General features: G+C 35.8%; 1 protein-coding gene across 6 annotated transcripts in view; it reads right to left on the bottom strand.

Moving 5' to 3' along the window:
- FRS2 (fibroblast growth factor receptor substrate 2) overlaps window positions 1-23,203 on the bottom strand; it is a 108,389-nt gene that overhangs the window by 39,438 nt on the left and 45,748 nt on the right. For 4 of the 6 annotated variants that reach the window (XM_042992731.1, XM_042992736.1, XM_042992734.1 and 1 more), the window contains exons 2-3: window positions 17,247-17,342; window positions 15,754-15,796 (exon numbers count right to left, since the gene is read on the bottom strand). The gene's annotated coding sequence lies outside the window, so the exon portion shown is untranslated. Of the gene's footprint in view, window positions 1-15,753; window positions 15,797-17,246; window positions 17,343-20,866; window positions 22,117-23,203 lie in introns of those variants that run through there. The other 2 variants (XM_042992732.1, XM_042992735.1) reach the window with 2 other exon arrangements.

The raw sequence follows: 23,203 nt of genomic DNA, 5'->3' as shown, positions 1-23,203 counted from the left end.
CAAAGTTGGCAGAAGAAACTAATAAAGATCAGAGTGGATATAAATGGACTACAGACTAAAAACCGACAATAGAAAAGATCAATGAAACTAAGAGCTAGTTCTTTGAAAAGACAGAAAAACCTTTACCTAGGGTCACCAAGAAAAAGAGAAGGCTGAAATAAAATCAGAAAAGAAAGAGAAGTTACAATAGATACCAGAAAAATACAAAGGATCATAAGAGACTACAATGGACAATTATAAGCCAACAAACTGGATAACACAGAAGAAATGGTAAATTTTAGAAACACAGCTTCCAAGACGAAATCATAAAGAAATATCCGAATAGACCAATTACTAGTAAGAAGATTGAATCAGTAATAGAAAACCTTGCAACAAACAAAAGTCAGGACTAGACTTCACTGGTAAATTCTACCAAACATTCAAATTAGATTTAATACCATTTTCAAGCTCCCAAAAAGCTGAAGAGGAAAGAAGCTTCAAAACTCATTTTACAAGGCCAGCATTATGCTGTACCAAAACCAGACACAACAAAAAAAAGGAAGTTACAGGCCAATATCCATAATGAACATAGATGCAAAAATCATCAACAAAATATTAACAAACTGAATTCAACAATACATTCAAAGGATCATATATCATGGTCAAGTGGGATTTATTCCAACAATGCAAAGATGGCTAAAATCTGCAATCAACATGATACACCACATAAACATGGCAACAGATGGACACCAAACTCACTGTGGTGATAACTCTACAGTGTATACAAATAATCAAATTATGTTGCACACCTAAAACTAGTATATTATATACCAACTTACCTCAATTAAAAAAAAATTGAGGACACCTGGTTGGCTAAGTTGGTGGAACATGAGACTGTTGATCTCAGCTCAGGGCTGTGAGTTTGAGCCCCATGTTAAGAACATAAAGATTATCTTAAAAAGTAAAATCTTTAAAAAAAGAAAAACAAAAACAAAAAACGGGCGTCTGAGTGGCTGGCTCGGTTGTTTAAGCGACCAACTCCTGGTTTCCACTCAGATCATGATCTCAGTTTCATGGGCTCACGCCCTGTATTAGGCTCTGCGCTCGCAGTGTAGAGCCTTCTTGGGATTCTGTGTGTCCCTCTCTCTCTACCCCTCCCCCACTCACTCTCTCTCAAAATAATAAATAAATTAAAAAAAAAAAAAAACAACACAAACCTTTTAAGGCTTAACTGAATTTTATGGCTGATTTTTGGCTGTAATAACCCTGTTTAATGTCACTAAAACCTTCCCAACTGAGTTTTTATAACTTCTACTACTGGGGCGCCTGGGTGGTTCAGTCAGTTGAATGTCCAACTTTGGCTCAGGTCATGATCTCATGGTTTGTGAGTTCGAGCCCTGCATCAGGCTCAGTGCTGACAGTTCAGAGCCTGGAGCCTGCTTGGGATTCTGCACCTCTCCCTCTCTCTGCCCCTCCCCGACTCACTCTCTCTTTCTCTCTCAAAAATAAACATTAAAAATAATTTTTAAAAATAACTTCTACTACTATGTTCTTTCTTTTCTTTGTTTGCTTACTTGTTTTTATGGCTGAGTTTAAAAGTTATATGCAATGCTGGCTATTTTCCATTTGACCCTCCAGAGCCACTCTACTCTTTTTGTAGGAGCCTGACCTGCATGGAGCACCAACAGAACAGACTGGCTGTGGCTCCATTGCCTGCTAAAGCTTTTCTGATGGCCTCTATCAGGCAACCCTCTCCAGTAAGTATGGTTCTTGCGGGTTCAGGTAAACACTTCCTCCCCTGTTCCTTTCAAGACCTAGAAGTATTAACAGCTTCATCATTACCTGCTCCTTTCCCTTAACCTGCCTACACTCTGCAAATAATCCCTTCACTGAATTCTTTTAGATTACACTTGTCAGTGTCCTATTTTCTGCCAGAACCCCAACTGATACAAGTTGCTACTGGTGTTTCCAATACAGTAATTATATATTGCATTCTAACCAGTGCAGAAAATACCTTATGAGAAAAGAGTCATGGTCATCAGATGACTCAGATGAATGAATAAATAGGTACTAGATGTTTCAAAACTGCAACATAACTTACTGATAAATTTTGCCCCTGAATTTCTTCAACATAAAAACATATCAATAAAACTACATCCAAATAATCTTATATTTTTACTAATTAACATATGTAACTTAATAGTTACTTATTGTTTTAGCAGGTTTTTTAAAATCTTTTTTTTGTTAATGTTTTATTTTTTGAGAGACAGTGACAGAGTGCAAGCAGGGGAGGGGCAGAGAGAGAGGGAGACACAGACCCCGAAGCAGGCTCCCAGGCTTTAAGCTGTCAGCACAGATCCCAACACAAGACTCGAACTCACCAAGTGCGCGATCATGACCTGAGCTGAAATCAGATGCTTAACTGACTGAGCCATCCAGGTGCCCCACTTAATACTTATTTATAAAGATTACTTTTTAAAGTGGAGCTCAAAATGTATTACTTATTGGTCTGAACACTGACAGTTATTTCGTGAAAAATGCTTTAAGTAATCTCTATGCCCAACGTGGGGCTCAAGCTCACAACCCTGAGATCAAGAGTCACATGTTCTACAGCCTGAGCCAGCCAGGGTGCCCTTATAAAAAATGCTTTACAATTTAGCATATTGGGGGTGGGGGGAAGGTGCCCGTGTGACTCAGTTGGTTTAGCATCCAACTCTTGATATCCGGTCAGGCTGTGATCTTGCAGTCATGGGATGGAGCCCTGCATTGGGCTCCCTGCTGAAGAGGACGTGCTTGGGATTTGCTCTCTCCCTCTGCCCCTCCCCTACTCACGCATGTGCTCTTTCAAAATAAATAAACTTAAAAATTTAGCATATGGTGGCACAAAATTTCTCTTAGAAGTGGCTGTCAAAATGAGCAAGTATACGCACAAGACTTAGGTGGTACCAGGTGTCCTCCTTTTCATACTACATAAATTCAAAGACTCATTTGAGTTGCAGTTTTTATAGCAAATGTGATGCCCAAAGAGTCTAACTGGGCAAGTCAATGGCCTAAAAGTCATTACCCAATCTGTTATCATTTCCTCCAAGCATTGTCACTCCTTGAAGTTTTACAGTCTTGGCAAAGACCTGGGTGAAGGTGAATAGACTTCTAGATTTATGTTAGATTTCGGATTCTAAATCTTTCCCAAGCTCTTTTAATTTTTAACCTTAAAAGATGCCAAACATTGATTAGTATTTTCTTTGAGTAACACCTGAATTACCTGTAATACACAATTCCAATACCAGTATCTTTGGCCTAAGTATTTGGTATTTCTTTGGTCTTGTTACTTGGTAGTTATTTCTGCTAAAAGAGGAGTATGATTACACAAGTGGAAAACATGAGTTTGGAACATCACAGGCTAGTGAAATGATTTAGCTATTTATTAATTTAGCTTCTTCAAATATTTTCTTTCTTTACACTAGTTCACTCAAAAATCTGCTTAAAAATTCAAAGGGAAAGAGAACTCAACTTTTTCTTCTTACATCTATAAGTAGACCAAAGGTTAAGCTAACCAAGTAAGGCTTAGTTCCTCCTATTGATAAGGCTGCAATCGTTTAAGATTGGGTTTGTTACCATGCACATTTTCAGTTTTTAATTAAAATGCTACAAATTAATATGTTTATTTTGTCAAAACTAGTATGTCTGTTAAGGGAAAATATCCAGTACATGCTTCTCCACCCCACCCTCCAACAAGAAAATAGGTGGGCTGGAGGCAATAAATACTGTTTTCCTAATATACAGCCCCAGTGACACTTGCTTTAGTAATAAAAAGATCACCAAAATCACCATTCAAGTGCTTAAGATAAATTTATTCTGCAAAGAGAGGTACAGATTACTGTTTGAAACCAGTATCTCTCTTTAAATTATTAAAAATGTGTTAAGATTAAAACTAATGTAACATTGTGTGTTAATTTCACTCAAATAAAAAAATTAATTTAAAATGTGATAAGATTATCTCGAATAAGAAAGGACTCTTAAGTAATAAATTATACATTCAAACGTATTGTCAGTATTCTTTAACAAAAATTTTGACTGGCTTGAAGCTTAAAAACTTAAAATGATAACAAAAGACTTAAGACCATAGTAAATACAACCTTCTAACATTTGTGAGTAGGCATTCAGTTGGCATTAAATACAACAAAATAAATGTTAGGTCGGTTTATAAGAATCAATTATGCAATACCCTCAAGCAAATTGTTCTTTTACTAGATTTTTTTAAACTTGGGTTGCCTCCAGGAGTAATAGTATTTAAGAGTGAAAATGAGCAAAAAATCTGGTAAAAGTTGTGAAGTACATGATTTCTGGGTTTAAAAATATACTTGAGGGACTCAGTTGGTTTTTTTTAATAAAACTTATTTTTTAGAACAATTTCAGATTTGGATAAAAATTGAGAATACAGAATTCCCATAGACTCCACATCTGGTGTTATATATTAATAATACCTTACATTAGTATGGTACATTTGTTACAATTAATAAACTAATACAGATATGTAATTATCAACTAAAATCCATACTTTATTCAAATTTCCTTAGTTTTTATAGAATATGCTTTTTTTTGTTGCAGGATCCTATTCAGGATACCATTATTATAATTAGCTATATCCCTTTAGGTTCCTTTTGGCTACAGTTTCCCAGATTTTCCTTGTTTTTGATGACCTTGACGGTTTGGGAGAATACTGGTCAAGAATTTTGTAGAATATCCCTCTACTGCAATTTCTTTGGTGTTTTTCTCATGATTAGATTGGCATCATGAGTTTTTGGGAGAAAACCAGGGAGAAAAATGCCTTTCATCACAGCATATCCTTGGAAACATACTGTCAATATGACTTATCACTACTGACCTGGCTGAGGTAGTGTTCATAAGGTTTCTCCACTGTAGTTACTCCTCTCCATCTCCTTTCATTAGTGTACTCTTTAAAAGGAAGTCATTATGCACAGCCCACACTCAAGGAGTGGAGAGTAATGTTCCACCTTGTTGAAGATGGGAGTATCAACACACATTATTTGGAGTTACTCTGCACAGGAGATGTGTCTCTTCATTATTCATTCATTCATTCATTCATTCAACAACCTATTTATACCATATGGAGCCTTGAGTACTTACTTTATACTCTGGGTTATAATCCACTACAACTTTACACTTCAATTCTTGTTCAAATTATTCCACCTTTGACCACTGGGAGTTCTTTCAGTTGGCTCCTATGTCCCTTTGACATAGTCCCATCATTGTGAGTTTGTTTAAGCACATTCTTACTTTTCGGCACTACAAGATGCTCTAAGCTGATCTATATATTTCTTGCCCCAGTCCTTAAATCAGCCATTTCTCCAAGGAGCCCTGGTTCCTTTTAGTACAGAACTTATTAGAAACCAAGATCTGGAAACCAGGTGTACTCTTACTACTGGGATGTCACTGCTTCCAGGAGGGTCTGTTTTTAACTGAATTTTATAGTATTTGGGGGTAATTTGCATAACAAAATACAGAAATACATCCATGAATAGACTGTACTAGGCCTATAGAGTTTTAAAATTAGTTAATGCAACTATAGGTGTATTTATCATCATTTAACAGATTTATTATGAAAATAATCTTAAAACTATAAAGGAGACTGAATTTTTTTAAATATAAAATTGGGATACCACTTTTTTTTTTGAAAAAGGAAAGGAGGACAAATGCATAATGTCAGAAATAAAAATGAAACATCATTGTGATCTGTAGGTCAGCAACCAGTTCACCAACTTTTTGGTTGCAGGATCCCTTTACACTTTTAAAAATTATTTTGAGGGGCACCTGGGTGGCTCGATCGGTTAAGCATCTGACTTTGGCTCGGGTCATGATCTAGTGGTTTGTGAGTTCAAACCCTGCATTGGGCTCTGTGCTGACAGCTTGGAGCCTGGAGCCTGCTTCAGAATCTGTGTCTCCCTCTCTCTCTGCCCCTCCCCCACTCATTCTCTGTCCCTCCCTCATTCTCTCTCTCTCAAAAATAAATACAGCATTTTAAAAAAATTATTTGAGAATTTTTCAGAGTTTTCCTTCAACTGGGTTCTTATCTATTGATATTTACCAAATAAGAAGTTAGATCTGAAAAATTTTTAATAGATTTATTAATTTATTAAAAGAATAATAAACTTATGATATGTTAACGTAAATAATATCTGTACGGGAAAAAATTAAAAACTTGATAAGAAAAGCGACATAGTTTTGCAAATGTCTTTAATGTATAACTTTATAGATGACAGATGGATTCTTATGACTGATTCTGTGATGTACTATTTTGGTTAAAGTGTATAAGTATATGAAGAAAATCTAGCCTCATACAGAGATATAGCTGGGAAAGTGAATATTTCAATAATTATTTCAAGTAACTGTTGATAGTCTTGATACTATACCTGAACTTAACAAATGGTAGTTTTCTGAAGTCTAGTTACTTCTATGGTTTCTAAAACCATATCAATGAACTTTTCACGTTCTATTGCATTAAAATTCATTGGTTTATCTTGCACTTTTACCCATATGTGATTTTGTATCATTATACATTGGTCATCTGGAAAATATTCACTGAGTTATTTAGGTATTCCAAACTGACACAATTCAGAATACAATATGACAGAAAAGAAAACCACATTCTTTATTATCATTAACCACTTCACAAGAAAAGACTTTTCTATTTTTATTTTTGTTTACTGATTTTTTTTTTTTTTGAAAGAGAGAGAGAGAGATTGGGCACAAGTGAGATAGGGGCAAAGAGAAAGAGACAGAGAGAGAATCACACAAGGGGCAGAGAGAGAGCCAGGGAGAGAGAAGTGGGGCTCACCCAAAGTGGGGTTCATACTAACCTGAAGGGGGGCTCGAGCTCACGAACCGTAAGATCATGACCTAATTTGAAGTTGAATGCTTAACCGACTGAGTCACCCAGGCGCCCCAAGAAAAGTCTTTAGGTATCTGGGAAGCTATCAAGCTCCCGGTGTTAGATACAAATTTTCCAAAATTCTTTCTCTTTAATTTTTTTCTAATGTTTATTTTTGAGAGAGAAACAGAGTGCAAGCCCCTGGGAGACGAGCAGAGAAAGAGGGAGACATAGAGTCTGAAGCAGGCTCCAGGTTGAGCTGGCAGTACAGAACCTGACACGGGGCTCAAACTCATTAACTGTGAGATTGTGACCTGAGCCAAAGTCGGATGCTTACCCAACTGAGCCACCCAGGCGCCCCAGATACTAAATTTCACTTGAAAGTTTAATTTTTTTTTAATCACTGGCTACAAATACAGCTGTTTTTCTTGAAGTGTTAGGCCCACTCAGTTCATTTTTGAGAAAAACAAATATCAAATACATAAGTTCAAGTAATCAGTTTGCCTATCCAGTTCTTTCAAGGAAAAAAAAAGGTATTCCAGAAAAAAGCAGCTAATTCAGCTCACAAGTCAGTTGAGCAAGGACTTTTTCTGAAGACGACTATCATGCTTCAGTACACAAAAGGAATGCTTTATGAATCCTTCTGTCACACAGAATATATTTTTTTAATTTTTTTAATGTTTATTTACTTTTGAGAAAAAGAGAGACACAGAGCATGAGTGGGGGAGGGGCAGAGAGGGTGGAAGACACAGAATCCAAAGCAGGCTCCAAGGCTCTGAGCTGTCAGCCCAGAGCCCGATGCGGGGCTCAAACCCATGAACCGTGAGATCATGACCTGAGCCAAAGTGGGACACTTAACTGACTGAGCCACCCAGGCACCCCTACATATCAACTTTTAAAGGGCAAAAAAATCAACTGACCATTTAAAAACATGAAAGAGAATGTAAACAGAAAAACAATTACTACAAAATCAGAGTTGCAGTTCAAAATCCTTCCACTAAGAAAATTAAGCCCAGATAGTTTTATAGTCCTACCAAACAGTGAATGAACAACAAACAATTACAACCTTAAAAAAATTCTTCTAGAGAATGGTAAAAAAAAAAAAAAAAAACCACTTTCTAATTCATACCGAAACGCAACCAAGACAAAGGATGCTAACACCATTCAGTGGAGGAAAAGACAGTCGTTTTAACATATGGTGCTGAGAAAACTGGATATCCACATGCAGAAGAAAGGACTTTATATAAAAATTAGCTCCGAATAAAGATCTAAATATAAGACCTAAAAGTATAATACTCTTACCAAAAAACCATAGGTAAAGCTTAATGACACTACTTCTATGCATCAAAGGAAACAATTAACAGCCTGAAAAGGCAACCTATGGAACAGGAGAAAATATTTGCCAATCATGTATCTGGTAAGAGTGTTAATACCTAGCATAAAGAACCCGTATGACTCGGCAACAACAATGATAACTATTAGAGTAACTTGATTAAAAAATGGACAATGGAATTTGAACAGACATTTCTCCAGAGGAAATATACAAATGGTCAAAAAGCATACGAAAAGATACTCAATCATTAGGAATCAACATCACTAATCATTAAGGAAATGCAAATCAAAACCATAATGAGCTATTACTTCACAACCATTAAGATGGCTACTATTAAAAAAAAAAAAACAAAATAAGTGCTGGCAAGGATACGGAGAAATTGGAACACTTGTGTATGGCTGGTGGGAATGTAAATGGTGTGGCTGCTATTAAAAAACAGGACTGTAGTTCCTCAAAAAATTAAAAATAAAATGACCATATTATCAACAGTATCGTTTCTGGGTCTATATCCAAAAGAATTGAAAGGATGTAGAAGAGATATCTGTACATACATATTCATAGCAGCATTATTCACAACAGCCAGAAGGTGGTAGCAACATACTTGTCCACTGGCAGATGAACAGATAACAAAATGTTTATACACACAATGGTATATTATTCAGCCTTAAAAAGAAAATTTTGATACATGCTGCATTATGCTAAGTGAAAAGCCAGGCACAAAAAGATAAATACGGTATGATTTCACTTATATGAGGTATCTAGAGCAGTAAAACTCACAAAAATAGAAAGTAGAATGGTGGTTGCCAGGACGATGGGAGGGGGAGATGAAGAGTGGTTAATGGGTATAGAGTTTCAGTTCTGCAAGATGAAAAAGTTATGTAGATTTGTTGCACTATAATGTGAATATACTTAACACTACTAAACTGTACACTTAAAAATGGGTAAGATGGTAAACTTTATGATAGGTGTTTTTACCACAACTAACATTTAAAAAGAAAGATATGTTAGGGGTGCCTGGATGGCTCAGTCAGTTAACCATCCAACTCTTGATTCTGCTCATGTCATGATCTCACGGTTCAAGAGTTCAAGCCCTGCATCAGGCTCCACACTGTCAGGGTGGATTCTCTCTCTGTTCTTCCCTTATATGTGCTCTATGAATGAGTAAATGAATGAATGAAAGAATGAATGAATGAGTGAGCAATATGTTGAAAATCCAACTGGGATAATGTAAGAAAAGAAAATTAAAAGCCAATCTGACTCATGAACACTAAAAATCGCAAACAAAATGTAAGCAAACCAGATCCAATAATTATGAAAAAAGAGAATCCATACTTGACTATATTGGGTTTATCCCAGGAATTCTTGGTTAACCTAATCTGAAAATCAATGTAACTGACTACATTAATAGATTAAGGAGAAAAAATTTTAATCATCACTGAAGTTATACAAAAGCCGTTCAATACAACATCTATTCATGATTTAAAACAAGAGTCCTAGCCAAGGAAGAATAGAATGAAACTTCTTTAATTTGGCAAAGACCATCTTTAAAAAAAATTTACAAGTTATCATGTTAAATGGTGAAATTTGAAAGCATTCCTTTTGAAGTCATGAACAAGGCAAGAAACAAAAATTTGAGTATCTGAGGTAGCTAAGATAGTACAGTAATAACTCAGGGGTAGACAAAAAGACCAAGGGTACAGAAGAGAGAGTACAGAAATAAAACTACCCACATGTGAAAACTTGATTTGTGAGACAGGAAATTTCACATATCAGGGAAGAAAAGAAGAACTATTTCAATAAATAGCGTTGAGATAACCTATTATCCGTATGAAAAAAGTGAATTCATGTCCCATATCTCTCAAAAAAATCAGTTACTAGGAGATTGGAGGATTAAATGTGAAAACCATAAAGCACTTAGTTGAGAGAATGCCATCAAAAGTTATCAAGGAATACCATGAGAATAACCAACTGAATTCAATACTCAAATTATTTTACTCTTTTAATTTCCCTCCATATTTTATAAATAAATCAATTAAACAGCAACCATGTCAGAGCAAGTAGACTATCTGATTAAGAATATGATGCTAATGTAATACAGAGCTGCCAATGTCCAATGACTTCACATCTTAAAGATATTACATATTTATATCTGCATTAAAGATCAACATGTTATTGTCAGGATTTGTTAACAAGGATTAAAACAAAAAAACAAAAAACTTCATGGTGCATTCAGTAGGTGTTTATATCAATATATGTGGCTATATCTCATTTCAAATAATAGCAATGATGTCCATGGTAAAATCTAAAAAGTGTTTCAGGTAAGTGGGCTTGTTAGTTTGACACTTCCCACTGCCCCTTGAATCGTACTTTTTACCAAATACCAGAACCTATCTTTGGATGCTTCAAGGAAGAAACACAATATATTAAGATAAAATCTCCCTTTGGAAGAGTAAGACTATATTTTAAAAAGGGGGGAGGGGAGAAATGGACCAAACAGACAACATATTCTTGGGACTTTCAAATAATTCTGAAATTAAAAGTGCCCAAAATATAAGTACAATTACTTAATATTATATAAGTACAATTATTACAATTACAAGGACACAGCTTTCACTTGGGGAACTTGGGGAACTATTAACACTGTATATATGACTGAAAGGATGAATTGGAAGGAACATTTATCCCAGTATAATTTTTGCTTTACAATACGGAAGTGTGTGTCCATCATGCAAAATAAATTCATTCCCACTTCATCCACCATCAAAACACCCTCTCCTTCACCCAAAACACACACATGTATACAAAGTGGACGTTTTCCATCTAAACTGTAAGCCTCTTGCTCACATGAAAACAAAATGATTTTAACCACACACAAGCTCTAGCAACTCAGATTTGTAGTTTCTACATGCTGCCCACACAGCATTTTGTGAGCATGTGATTAGGAGGAATGATGCACAATCACACCACATTCCTTCCCTCAGCTCACACATCAAGAACTTGCCCTCTCAGCTGCATTCTTCTCCAAACAGCCATGGTCACCTTAGCAACCCAGTGCTCCTAATATGGACAGCTGGTCCATTTAAAGTCAGCCCTTCTTGGCAGGAAAAACGCTTGTTCTTCAAACTGGCGGAGAGAGGAGAGGTTTTCTTTTCAATACACATTACAGGGGTTGATTTAACTCGATCAGCACTTTTGTTCTGTGGCAGCAATTTGTGTCAAGTTTCAACCTATTCTGAGTTTTTGGTTTTTTGGTTTTGTTTTGTTTTGTTTTAATCTGAAAGCAAGTGGCTAAAAAAAAAAGGCAGCTCATATGGAATTCTGAAGAGTTTAACGTGAAACAAAGAGTATCTGAAATAACTATATTCTTTTATAAAAATGATAAAGCTATCCACATTTTCTAAAGTTGAAATTTACTTAAATTACATTTGAAGTCTTAATATACAATAATAAATCAGAGTTTATTTCTGAGTAACAAAAACACTGCTAAACTTCAAAGTCCTATAACTCCAATCTACTCAGTAGACTATGAGTCAATCTGTGTTCCTTCATCCCACCACCTACATGTGAAATCTCTCACAATCTTTCCACAGGATCAAATGTCAACTAGGTATTGAAACCAAATGGTTAGCATATCCAAAAACACTCCAGACCTAGAACGCCCTAGGATAAAACTGGACTATTCAAAACCAAACTTGATCTGTACTTATACCACTAAAGCTAGCCTGAACCAAATTAAGTCACTCAGGATAAAAGACACAGGTTTATAACACAGTTTTCTTGATTTTCATACTACAAATGACTTGGGGGGAGGGAATTACTATGTACTGAAATATGTGAGATCAAATTCCTTGTTCCATTCCCACAAATTGAGGATTCTAATCTCCTATCCATCAAAATTAGACACCAAAGTGTCTGTTTACCAAAGTAAACAGCCATGTTCAAAACTTAAAAATATCTAAATGTATATTTGTTCTAAATTGGAAATATTTCTGAAATAATGTTCCACATAACAGTAGCCAACAAAATCCAAGTGAATTTGTTAAGTGCTGCTTTAGTGAACCTTAAGGTTGAATCAATCAATTACTCTCTGGCTATATTTTTGTTTGTATATATGTGCGTTTTTTAAAACTTTTTAGGCTATGAGGTTCTTTCAGGTTAGAAAAAATTCTTTTAATTTAAAACTAGTAATTACATCTTCCATTTAGAGCAAAATATCAGTTGATAGGGAACCTAAAGCTAAGTCCACTTCTGGTTGCATCATTTGTAAAATGAGAATACTACACTATCTGTTTTACTTAGGCCATCTCTTAATATAACAAAGTGAGACTAATGAAATTACTATGCCATATAAAATACTCAAAAACGAATGAAACTAGAGAAAGAGATTATGTTATCTGATGTATAATTCTCTGAACTGTTACTTTTAAAAACAGTGTTCAACAATGCATGGGATACCAACTCAATATTAACTTCAAGAGTTGCTGGTTGGGGTGCCTGAGTGGCTCAGTTGTCTCTCCCTCTCCCTCTGCCTCTTCACTGCTCTCTCTCTCAAAATAAATAAATAAAAACTTAACAACAACAACAAAAAAAGAGTTACTGGTTTTCCCACCAGAACTTGTATAAATACTTAAGTGTTGACATATAAATAACTACTTCTTTCAAAAAGCCTCAACATTGACTTCACTTTTAGCAAACATGAATTCCTTTACCCTTTTCCATTTCATGACTGAATTAGTAGCACATTTTCTCCTAGCCCCCAGAACTAAGTGCCCCTAAGATCCTCCTCCCACACAAACTTCTCCCCACAAGGTACCTTTAGCTTCTTCTCTGTGATGGAAGCCATTCCCTGATCTGATCACAGCTGTCATTGCCCTTCTTCTAAAGTCAGGGATCACCCCATCCTCTCATAGGAGTGTTCCTCTCTCTTTCCTCTTCATTACTGCAAGGCATACCATCACCTTGGACTTGGAGCTTCTCAAGTTCCCACTCTGACAGTTTATAGTTAGGGGATCCAACAGAAGTTGCTTCTGCTAATAATATGCTACTCTAGATGAAACTGTGTTTCTGCATCCCAAATTTAGAAAGCTGCATTTGTACTGTTTTTTTCTGTGTTAGATTCAGTGATGTGGATTCAGAAAACATGGTTATGCTTCAAAGAAATTAAAAACAAAGTAAGATGAATGTTCAAATATAATATGTAGAAATTGATAGGTAATCAGTAATAAGGAGGTTCCAAAATATTACTGGTATCTTTCAACTATTAAGCTTTTGTGGGCTAACACTGAGACCTGAGCATTTTAACACAATGTTTCTAGAAGAAAAATAGATGTTTTTGTTAGGTCCCACAATTTTTTCCTTTCACTGTTCTAACAGATTCTCAGCCTCTGAAACAGATGTTTATATCTCCTCTAATCTTCCATCGCATCTAATGCACATTCTTTAAATTCAATTCTAATATTTAAAAAGTGAACACAAATTGGCCTTTTCTTAATGCTCATTGTAACGTTCCTTATACATTTAAGGAATTTTACATGTAACAGTTTCATTTTAATAAACAACCTAAAATACAACGTACCAGTTGGACAAAACAAATTAGACGAACATTCAACAACATGGCCAGATCTCAGAAAAACAGAAGAGTGAGGTGGGCGAAGGGGACTACAAGAATTGGACTAAGACCTACCGTATAATTAAAATACACAAAATAATAAAATATTTCCTAAGACATAAAAGGATAGATATGAAACATGTTAAAAAGTCACTTATATGAGGACTGGTAAAAGGTGAAAGAGTTGTATGATCTAAAGAGACACCTGAGTATGTATGGGAACTAGTTACAAAGGAAAACAGAAAAATAGTCCTTTAATGAACCAATGAGGATGGGTATGACACAAACTGAGGAATATCATCAACTCAATACTTCAAACATAGCTATCCTCTTTCATAATAAACCAGTTGCTCAAAAATTTAAACAATTTTTTAAACTGTGCTAAAGTATATGTAACATGAAATTTATCATTTCAACCATTCGTTAGTGCACAATTAACAGTTTTTCTAAAGTTGTCATTGTCCTTTTAACCTTTGTGTAGGAAGATGATACCACATAAATATGAATAATCATGTTTTGATTATTTTCTACTCTAAAATAAAGTTACAAGAGCATCTGGGCATTTATAAAAATAAACATTTATGGAGCACTTACAGGGGAGCCCTATGGGTACCAGATACTATGATCCATCACTGTCATACACTGTATTATGTGTCATACAATGTATTACACATCATACATTGTATTAATGTCGAAGATTCAAATTTCATTTTCCAAAAGAAGAGGGACAAAGATGTAACAGATCAAGTTCACTAAGATTAAATCTTGGGAAATTTCTGTTTTCGCTTTAAGCATGATGGTCCAGGAAAAAGGGGATCTGGATTTCTCCTGCAGTACTGTCTTTGAGTAGTGCCCTAAAGGATCAGATAGTGCTACACACAGGTTCCAGGACTCCCTGAAGCCTCTAGAAGTAGAAGAAAAACACAGGGGAAAAGCTACACAAGAAACTTGTACGTGAAAACTATTGATGCATTGCTCCCCGTCCCTCCTCTTCAGCCAGTGGGTCCCTTTATTTTAACCCTCTGTTTTCAGTTCTCAGGATAAAAACGGACCTAATTAAATCTGTGGGAAAGATGTGTTTGAGAGTGCATGTTCCCCTCAGCACACATTACATTGAAAAAGGAGAATGAGAGTTATTGATCTGAATAATTCACTTTATAAGCATTTTCCAGTTGTCAGATTAATCTGCAGTGGTCACTACTACCTATACCAAAGAGTTCCTGAGAAAATTTAAACGATGTAATCTCTTAAGGCCAAGCAACTGATTTTAAGTTCTTTGCATACCAAGAGGAGCACACCAATATATACTCAGTTGAACATTTCATCCTTCAGCAGTCCAAAGAGTATAATAATCTAAATGATGACTGAAAATCCATTGTAAAGATGATCATTTAGGATTTTTTTTTTAATACTAGATGCTACTCAATCTTTTCTTATCTACCCAGTAGAAAGCACTCCATTTTTTAAACCAAATACAGGAGTTATATAATTTCCATAGGTGAAAACATAGCTAAATAATCTCCTTTAACTTAGCCCCTAATAGAGCTTCTATGAATCCTCTACTGCCCTGAGTCATTTAGGTAAAAGGTAAATGGGCCCCAATGGAAAAAGAGAACTTTCTTCCTAAAATGGACAAACCCACTCCTAACAACGCTAGGAATGAATTCCTTAATAATGCTAGGAAGATGCCATGAAAAGCAGTATTTGAGTGTCAAAAGGTGATGACTTTTATCACGTCCTTTTAATCTTAACTTCAAATAAGATGAAATGCATCTTGTTTGAAAATTCTGAGGTAGTAAAGAAGGAGCTAACAAATTTGTGATAATCTTGGAATAATCAAGAAAAGATATGAAATAAATATAGGGAAAAGGATTAAAAAAATCAAAAGCAATTAAGCCTGTATTCGACCATATTTGTTGTATTACTATATTAATAATTTCTTACCTTGTGGAATTCTCTTCTGAGAGAAACAGATACAATTCTGTTCCTAAAAAAATTTCAGGTAGAAAAGTTGAAATGTTAGTTTCAAAAAAGGAAGTCCCTTAAAAATGAAAAGATAACAAAATGCTAATACAGTACATTCAGAATATTATGACACTTGATATTACCAAAGCTTAAGAGATAATAAGTCTCTAATAATAAAAGTACTTTAATATTTTATTAAAATATCTATAAAATTTATAATGTTTATTATTTTTTATTATTACAAAAACACTATTCCACTGATTACCAAATTATTTCTTCTAGGCACACAATGATATCTTGGCACATTTTCATATTCTAAAATACCAGTACTCAACTGGGTTTTACTCTCACCAAGATTTGATACCTGAAGGGTAGTTTTTAAGTATAATCCATAGGTCACAAAATTCACCTCTTTAAAGTGTAAAATTCAGTGGTTTTTATACTATATTCAGAAAGTTGTGTAACCATCACCACCATATTATAGCAGAACATTTTCATTACCCCAATAAGAAACTCTGTCCTGAAGAATACATTATTTATTTATTTATTTAAATTTATATCCAAGTTAGTTACATGTAGTACAGCAATGATTTCAGGAGTAGATTCCTTAAGCCCCGTACCCATTTAGCCCATCCCCCCTCCCACAACCCCTCCAGTAACCCTCAGTTTGTTCTCCATATCTAAGAGTCTCTTATGTTTTGTCCCCCTCCCTGGTTTTACATTCTTTTTGCTTCCCTTCCTTTATGTTCATCTGTTTTGTATCTTCAAGTCCTCATATGAGTGAAGTCATATGATATTTGTCTTTCTCTGACTCACTAATTTCACTTAGCATGATACCCTCTAGTTCCATCCACATAGTTGCAAATGGCAAGAGTTCATTCTTTTTGATTGCTGAGTAATACTCCACTGTATGTATGTGTGTGTGTGTGTGTGTGTGTGTGTGTATATACACCACATTGAAGAGTACTTTTTTAATATATGAAATTTATTGTCAAATTGGTTTCCATACAACACCCAGTGCTCATCCCAAAAGATGCCCTCTTCAATGCCCATCACCTACCCTTCCACAAATTTAATTTTAAAATATAAAAGAAGCACACTCTTCATAACACTATGAGCAAAATGTTTGTTTTTTTTTTTTTTTTTAAATGTATAGAACAAAGACTGGTAAGGAAAACAAATATCCAAGAATTTTAGGAGTAGCTATATTTGGATAGTGGTATTATAGTGACTCTTTGTCACATGTCTCCTCTAACACTATGATTTTATAATATTACTTCTATGGTTCTTAAAAAGGTACAGCACAGACATATATTTTCTAGAGTCATACACTACAATTTGTACTACAATCCAAAGTAAAAACAGAAATACAAGTTAACACTTAAGAAAATGTCCACTATACTTTTTATTAAATGTTTTTCAAAGGAGATAAAATAAGTATAAATTTAAAAAGAAAATTTCGCCACACTTACTAATCTGGTTGAAAAGCCACAGCTGCATCTTACTTTATGACAAACTGACTGTTTCATCACTTTTGCATCTGGGCATCTACTTCTTAATGGTCATTTCTGAAATAAAGATGTAGTCATTAAGAACACATTATAACAAAAACACAAAATCTTTAAGGACAATTTTCTAAATTTTAGAGTCTACAAGAGAGGGAACTATCAAAACAATTCTTGAGCAACCTTCTAATAAAAAACATTAACAGGGCTGACGATGAGGTGAGAAGGATGGAATATAGGCTATCGTTCCACAGGACCAGAATTACACATTTCTGTTACACAGACTAAGTATAAAGATCTATAATTCTTCAGTCCTCAATGCCTTCCACTCACCAGCAGGGTCTTGCAACTCCCTAAGAATGCCATTTACAGACTAGAAAAGGGAAAAAGGAAGATGAAGAGGAACTCTAAAACCCCACATTTGAAAACAATAAATGAATTATACAGGTTTGTCTATTTCCCCTTGCATCTTTTTTTTTGAATGTTTATTTATTTATTTTGAGAGAGAGAGAGAGAGAGAGAGAGCGAGCGAGCAGGAGCAGGAAAGGGGAAGCGAGAATAAGAGAAAGAATCCTAAGCAGTCTCCATCCCACACTGTCAGTGCAGAGCCTGATGCAGGGCTCGATTTCGTGAAACATTAGATCATGACCTGAGCCGAAATCAGAAGTGGGACACTCAATGGACTGAGCCACCCAGGCATCCCAATTTCCCCCTCACATCCATAGAAAGTAAGATCCAGAGAGAATTTTTACTGGTTTTATTTACAGATATCTTTTAAGCACTTAAGGCAATGGTTGCCATGCAGTAAGTGCTCAGTAAATATTTACTCAAAGAATGAATAAACTGACAAGTGATTTAACTTTAATTGATGAAATATTTAATCTGGTAGTATTTCAAAACGGCAAAGTCTCAAAATGCCATTCCCTCCACATATACACCATTGATATCAATGCCAACTACATCATCATTATTGTTTCTTCCCCCAGTAAACAAAGCCCATAATTAAAAGATAAGACATGAGGGGTGCCTGGGTAGCTTACTCAGTTAAGCGTCTGACTTTGGCTCAGGTCATGATCTCACAGTGTGTGAGTTCAAGCCCCGCACTGGGCTCTGCAATGAGAGCACGGAGCCTGCTTCAGATCCCTCTGTCTCTCCCTCTCTCTGCCCCTCCTCCACTCTCTCAAAAATAAACAATCAATCAATCAATCGATGCTACCAGCCTTTGAGGAATTTGTAATTTTGTTTTTGGAATCTTTGGGGAAAACTCCTAAAAGGGAACTGCTAGACAAATGATTGCTAAATGTTGCAGGTGGGGTATTCTTTTTTTTAAAACTTGTATGCTCTTGGGGCACCTTGATAGCTCAGTTGGTTAAGCATCCAACTTCGGCTCAGGTCATGATCTCACGGTTTGTGGGTTTGAGCCCCGCATCGGGCTCTGCGCTGACAGCTCAGAGCCTGGAGCCTGCTTTGGATTCTGTGTCTCCCTCTTTCTCTGCCCCACCCCTGCTCCTGCACATGCACGCGCTCTCTCTCTCTCTCTCAAAAATAAATAAACATTAAAAAATTTTAATAAAAAAAAATGATCAACAGCTGCTAAAACCATTAGGTAAAAGACTGATGGGAAACCTCATAATGGCTAAATCCGGTCGACAAAACTTGAACCCAGTGATTAATCTTAACATCATTAAAAATGGGTCAATCAAACATTATGTGCAGAAATACTCATCACTATCCATTACGTATTCATCCCAGGAGCTCCAGTTTCAAAAGACATCCATAATGTTACTACTTTCAACACTTCCAATCTGACCACCATGGTCCATGCCACCTTAGTTCTCATCTGCATTACTCTAATAGTTCCCTATTCGATCTCCCAGTCTCCCCCTCTGCTCATCTCAACAAGTCAATCAGATTAGTCATTTTCAAAAGAAAGTCAGATCATGTCATTCTGCTCAAAGCCTCTAATTGAGTCCATCTTACTAGCCTAAAAGCCAAAACCCTACAACAGCCATAAGGACCATGATTTGAAATATCCCTTCCACATCTCTCTAACCTCGTCTCCTACTACTCTCCCCCTTGTTCACTCCATTCTCGCCACATTGGCCTCTTTCCTTTCCTTAAACACTTCAAGCACATTCTCACTTCAAGGCCTCAGGACTTGCATTTCCCTCTGCCCAGAAAAGCAGATACGGGTCTTATACCTCCTCTACTTCCTCTAGGACTTGGTTTTTACAAGTTATCAAGTTATCTCATCAAAGAGACAGGTCCTGGTACCCTAGGCAAGCCAAAATATCTGTCTCTGATTTTCTTATCTGGCAGAGAATATGCAAGGAGAAAGATTCTGGAGATAATAATCATCTGAAATATGAACATCACCAATTACCATATCTTTTGTGTCTAAACATCTGTAAGACTATATTGCCCCTTTTATTTTTTAAATTTTTTTAAATATTTATTTTTGAAAGAGAGAGACAGAACATAAGCAGGGGGGAGAGAGAGAGACAGAGAGAGAGAGAGAGAGAGACAGAGAGAGAGAGAGAATCCAAAAGCAGGCTCCAGGCTCTGAGCTGTCAGCACAGAGCCTGATGTGGGGCTCGAACCCACGAACCATGGGATCATGACCTGAGTGAAAGTTGGACACAACTGACTGAGCCACCCAGGTGCTCCTATACTGTCCCTTTTAAAAGATTCTTATGGTCCCAATTTCAAAGAAGTAATAAAGATATAACCACCATAGTGCGTTTTTTTTCTTTTTTTGGTTTTGTTTTTAATAAAATCATCTGTGCCATAACTCTAGGAAGGAGTAGTAAATGATGTGAATTAAATGACTCTCATTAAAAAACAACTAGCAAAATAAATGGCCCTTTCCCCCCACTCCTTTAGGGACTCTGTTTGGGATTACATTATAAAGTTCCAAGTAATTTCAAAAGTTTAAACTACTTTCGAATTTGTTATCTTTAGGCACCATGACCACCAGAAAGAATCAAAAGAACTAACTCTAACATGACCAGACTAGCTATGACATGGTAGGGATGTTTGAACTTAATTATTTTTCTTTAAATAAACAAACTCCCCCTGGGCTAAAGCCTACTCTGCCTTTTAAACATCCTGTGGCTGGCAAGCTTCAGAATCTTAAGAGATATAGCCAGGGGACAGAGAAAACAGCAAGTATGACTCAGTGATCACATTTAATAGTCTCTGAAGACCAAAACAAAGATACCAGTTCTGGCAAGAGTTCTCTAGAATTGCCCAAAAACTGACTTATCCACATACCTTTCATCTGAACAATCCTTTTTCACTTAGTTTAATGTTCACAAAGCATTTGTTATGTGCCTATCAAACCTTAGGTACAAAAATAAACCAAGAGTACAAGAAAAAAATCTGCAAGGGTTCTAAGAGTTGGATGATGAAATTTAATGTTAAAATCTGCTTTGTTTAGGGAGGGAGGTAAAGAGAAGTCTGAGTATTTTTGTGCCGAAATACCCCCACTCATTTAGAAATCAGACTTTAGCAAGTTCAACCACTTGAAAGAAGGCTAGTGATATTAAAGTAACCTTTCTTGAGCAACTTCTGTGCCAGATATTTACATTAGCTCACTTAATTCTCAGAACTTCTCTATGGGAAAGGTATTAACAAAGTACTCAGAGTAGTTAAACAACTTGTCCAAACCAGAAACAGGTCCAGGATGCAAGATCTTTCTTTCCACTATTATAATCTGCAGTAAAATAGAATAAAAGTATTAGTCACAAATACCACATCTGTCCTATAAGAATGACATGTAAATAAATCCAGGCTGCTCATTTAAGAAATGTGTTCCATTCTCCCAAAGTTGCTTTACGTAAGAGGACAAAAGGGGAAAGTTCACTGTTATATAATTAATAAGAAACCTCTGGCATTAAGAGACGAATCAGAAAAATATGCTACATTTAGATCTGAGGGAACTGAGTAAAAGTAAATTAGTCATACTACAGTCACTAATTAGTATTCATTCACAGTCACCTCTAAGTCACTGATGGCTGTTCCATACACTCTGAGAAGTCAAGGAAGAAACATTAAGATTTATTGAGTACATAAGTGTTTTTCCACACAGTTTCTGTACTTTTGGGGATGTTTGAAACATTTCTCTCGCACGATATAGGTATATGGATACATACAAATATATACATTAAAGTATCCCATTAATTTCTTAAAATTTGCAACAAAATTATTAGTTATGATTTCTAATTTTCCTTTTCTAGAAAATTCTCTCATGTGGAACACCTTAGTTCCTGACTCCATGGGATGACCATTATTGGCCTCAGTTCTTTATACTGAACAGAATCTGATTTTTAATGAGTCTTCTATCAGAAAATTATTTCTCTCAGAAATGTTAACTTATTATTAGGTGTACCCACTGCCTAGGACACAGTAAAAGTAACATACCTATTGTAAAATAAAAAGGCCAACTACTCATCAGGACACATCACCCAAGAAAGGTAGCCTTGCTTCACTAATGTCCTCAGTTATTTGGAGAAAGTGAAAATTCCTTGGAACAAATTATCCCCATTGATTAAAAACATGCCATTTAAACACTGTACTCCTTTACAGAGAAGAGACTCAACAGATTGATAATCTAAAGTTTCCAAAGGCCTAAATACATATGCTAGTCTTCTAAATACTTAACTGTGACTTGGGAATTTTTGGCATAAATTAACACTTAAAAATGATCTCTCTCACAATTTTAATTCATTGCACTGATAGTTAGGAACAATGAAGGGAAAGGAAGAAAAGGCAAGGATACACTCTCCCCCAGGGCACTGATAACAACCTTATTTTTTTAAAAAAAGAAAAAAAAAACCCTTAGGATTTTAGTGTTTCAGAACAACAAAATACTCTGTGTGCAGACCTGTCATTAAGACTATAAAGAGGGGCGCCTGGGTGGCTCAGTCGGTTGAGCGTCCGACTTCAGCTCCGGTCACGATCTCGCGGTCCGTGAGTTCGAGCCCCGAGTCAGGCTCTGGGCTGATGGCTCAGAGCCTGGAGCCTGCTTCTGATTCTGTGTCTCCCTCTCTCTGCCCCTCCCCCGTTCATGCTCTGTCTCTCTCTGTCTCAAAAATAAATAAAACGTTAAAAAAAAATTTTTTTTTTTAAAAAGACTATAAAGAGAGGGGTGCCTGGGTGGCTAAGTCAGTTGAACGTCAGACTTCGGCTCAGGTCATGACCTCAGGTTTATGAGTCTGAGCCCCACATCAGGCTCGCTGCTGTCAGCATGGAGCCCACTTCAGATCCTCTGTGTCCTTCTCTCTCTGCCTCTCCACTGCTCACTCACTCTCTCTCATCAAGTAAACATTAAAAAAAAAAAAAAAGACTATAAATAAAGATAATGGGTTTTGAGGTCAATGTTGGGGGCATCACCTACAGCATTTGCTATTTTGTTTTATATTTTAAGAAAATGGAAGTGCATCATGTACAGAGTATTATTTCTAAAAACTTTATCATAAATACAATGTCTCCTTACAGTTAATGTCTGCCTCTTTCTCTGTCCTTTCCCCTGGCACTCACACACACAGCATGAATTACTGTTATTTTTTAAAACTTTCGTTTTGTATACAAACATGCTACACACATGCTGTCCATGATATAAAATGTATTTCTTAGTAAGAAACAATATGATATCTTAACATGAGATTCTATGTAGAACATCAAGGTAAATATTTTCAGAGTTAATTTTCTTCTGTGTCTTCAAAATTATACATAACAAGGAGATTTACATAACAAGGAGATTTATACAAATCTATCATCGAGTATGTGGCTTTATTGTTTTTTGGGAATTTTATTTTATTTTTTATTTATTTATATATTTATTTTACATTTATTCATTTTTGAGAGAGCAAAAGTGGGGGAGGGGCAGAGAGAGAAGGAGACACAGAATCCAAAGCAGGCTC

The sequence above is a fragment of the Panthera tigris genome, chromosome B4, assembly GCF_018350195.1.
Source record: "Panthera tigris isolate Pti1 chromosome B4, P.tigris_Pti1_mat1.1, whole genome shotgun sequence".
Lineage (NCBI taxonomy): Eukaryota > Metazoa > Chordata > Mammalia > Carnivora > Felidae > Panthera > Panthera tigris.
Note: the sequence above shows the minus strand (reverse complement) of the source record. Positions and strands in the feature narration are given on the sequence as shown.